Below are 3,523 nucleotides of genomic sequence, written 5' to 3'. Positions count from 1 at the left end.
GTACTGTCAGACCCTGGTTTCCCTAAGCATATGGAAAGAAGGGACACATTTGAAAAAATGACCTTGAAATAAACATAGCTGCAGTAATTTACATCTACACACCAAATATCTAGTTGCAGGGATTTTCCATTACCAGAATTGATGCATTTTACCTTTTTGAAACTGCTGTAAGTTGTAGCACAGGTACTCCATAAACACATTTAACTAGCATATAGGCACCTACGCATGATATTAGTTCAAAATCAAAAGGCTCATGATTTGCCATATAGTTCATTGGGTTGGGCTCCAGCAGAGTCAACATCATTTCAACCTATGGTGACCCCACGGCTTAGCACTGCTCAGTATGCGTGTACTCCAGATACCACCCAAAAAGGATCTAGGTACTAATTAGCTGCCCCTTATGACTGGAACCAGGGTTCTTGTCACGTGTGCTGGGATCCTCCAAAAATGTATATGCAGATGAGGCATAGGACAACCTGCTCCGGTTTTACCTCATGGAGGATGGGGTCACACTAATCATATGTGACAGACTGAGAAAGGTGGTAACAGAAGGATTCTGGGTGAACTGTTTGGGGCCCCATTTGGTGATGTTTGCCAGACATTTAAGGCTGGTGAGGAAGCAAGAACCACTGGAAATGGGAAATAAAGGTCCAGCTCAATTGTGAAAATAAAGAGGAAGTAAAAATTTATGCAATGTAGTGGCTCGTTGTGACTGGAAAAAGAGTAGGTTCTGAGAGAGACTGCGCTCAATGAGCACTGCCCTATATCTTATTCAGACAGGTTGCACTAACCTATCCCCCTGTGGTAGGTTCCCATCAGCATGTTTGGACCATATCATTCTGCTAAGTGTAGGCTACATTTAATTAACTTTATAATGGGTTTCCATTACTGAGGAAATGCTTTTTTAGCATCAGTTCAAAGATAGATAATGTATTTAGTGAGTTTTCCTTGTATGCAAATGTCAGACAAGAGGCTTTTCCCCCCATACTGATTAGGGGAAAAAACCCACCTTGTATTCAGGTAAATGTAGTACATTTCCAAGCTGTTATTCAGCTGCCAGGAATATTCACAGCTAACTTGTGTTGTGAGGTAGTGGACTTATAGTGTATTTCTTAGTAGCAAAGTCAGGTGTAGCAAGACAGCGTTGTTGATATGTGCAGTATCAGCTGCTTTATTGTTAGAATCAAAGGGCATTGTTGGCTTATCCACAACTGGAATAATTCTCTCACAGGCTATTCCACCATCTGAAGTAAAAGATTCTTGAACTGGAAGCGTTAGTCCAAGTTGTAAAAATATGGCTAAACAATGAATTTACATGGATGTGAAATGTCCTCTAAGCAACAGATGGAAAGCTGTCACAGAATCATAGAAAAGAAGGGATGGCAGGGACCTCCATATGCTATCTTGTCCAACCCCCTGCCTGAGGCAGGATCAGCTCCATCCATAATCTAACCTCATAGTAAAACTACTGTCAACCTTGACACAACACAAGATATAACAGCTTAACCTGCCACAGATAAGTAGTGGGATCATAGCAGCCAACATTCTGCTTGTGTAAAAGGTTGTTAATATACACGCAAAAGGTCCCAGGTAGAGGGCCAATATAAGAGCATAACTTAGCCACATAATACAGTAACATGTTCTATTCATCTAGCAACATGAGTTGAGTTTGAGGAACTCAGGGAAGCAACCTAATATGGGCACGAAGAAGACATCTCATGTCTTTTACTTTTTAAGAATTGGAATGCTAATAGAAAAGAAAGGATATTATCTATGGGACTTGCCCAATGTTAATATGACACTTACCACAAGACTGTGAAAATCATACTTACTTAGGCCCTCCTCCTGCAAAATGCTTAAGCACATATTTAAAGTCAATTACTACTCACAGGCTTAGTATTAAGTATATGCATACTTAATACACTTTGTTTGCAGGATTTTGGCCCAACATTGGAAATTTCCTAAAACATAGGTAGGGACCTTATGAACAATACTTAGCATACTGTGGGTACAATGGCAGGGAAAAGAAATAACAGCAGCTATAAAAGCTTGGTCTGTAGATGCCTAGGGTCAACCCTTGGTATGCACAAATTCTGGCTATTAAACCAGGTGCAACTCATTTGGGTACCTTTAAAGTGACATGCATTAATCTGATTATAGGGTTTCACGCTGCTGTCCACCATCTGAGTTCCTTCCAGGTAAAGCCAGAGGGTATAGCAAACCTCATGGTGAATTTCATGATGGATCCCATTTTTTTGAGGTCTTGGTCATAGTCTTGAAGGAGACAGTGCTAATCCTAGGAAAGATACATGCATAAGTATTACCTTGGCTCAGGTGATGTAAGGAAAAGGTCCTCTTTCTCTAAGCATTCCGGTAGGTTTGTAGACCTCTGGAAATATTTGTAATATTACGGGCCAAAGAAAAAAGCATCCCATAAACCAAAACCTGTAGCCTACAACTGCAGCAGTTCCCAGTGTTTGGCTCTAGAAACAAAGACTAAGAAAATGACCATATCCCAAGCTGGGAGCTATGTTCCAGAAGCACAGAGAAACAAGTGGGCCTTTTCTCCTCTTGAGATACAAGTACTCTTTATGAGAGTTAGTTACAGGTATCAAGCATGGAATAAACATTATGGGTGTGTCCTGACAAGTGCGCATATGCAAGGTGTGTGCATTTCCTGCAGGACAAATAGCAGCAGCACATATTTGTGCCACTGCTTGCTATTTGTCCGCAGGCATACCCCTGCATGTGTGCTTCAGCATGCTGCAAAGTAACCTGGGTGGGGTAGGGGAGGCTGGGACCAGCACCTGTCCTGACCTCAGCAGCTTTACCTGAGGTCCTGGGGGCCTCACAGGGCAGCACCGGTGCCAAGCTGGCTGCTTAGAGCCTGGCCACCAGCCAGAATGTAGCTGTGGTCAGCTAGGTTCCCTTTCTGGCAGCACATACTGCTACCATGTGTGACTCGCCATATTTTTCAGCGGCATTTTTTTTTATACTTGGGATCTCCAGGTGTTAACCCCCCCCCTGCAGTGCTGCAAACTAACAGTGCAGTGAACACTTGCATGTGTACCACATACAGTTTGTGGTGCCTCCAACTGCTCTGAGGTGCTGCAAACCGCATGCGTGCACTCATCTGGACACACCCCATGGTGGTAAAGTAGTAATATTAACATTTTATTTTTCTATTTTACTTTTGGAAATAAGTAACGGATCTGAGGGAAAGAAATGAAGGAAAGGAAAGAAGAGAGCAGGATAATTAAGGAAGGAGACAGTCAGAAGGTAGAGACAGAAATACAAGGAAGAAGGTCCATTTTCAATTTATGTACTAATTCCTGTACAATGGACCCATGCACTAGCAATAAACACCCAGGACTGGCAAAACACTGAATGGATTTATGGGTTCAGAGCCAACATTCCATATGAAATAATGGTCAGAAAGGAGAAAATTACCGCCCCCCCAAAAAAACCCCAAAACCCCAGAACCCAAAACTGCCAACAATCCTGGAGTCTTAGACGTATAATA

Source organism: Alligator sinensis, unplaced genomic scaffold, assembly GCF_000455745.1.
Source record: "Alligator sinensis unplaced genomic scaffold, ASM45574v1 scaffold253_1, whole genome shotgun sequence".
Classification (NCBI taxonomy): domain Eukaryota; kingdom Metazoa; phylum Chordata; order Crocodylia; family Alligatoridae; genus Alligator; species Alligator sinensis.
Note: the sequence above shows the minus strand (reverse complement) of the source record.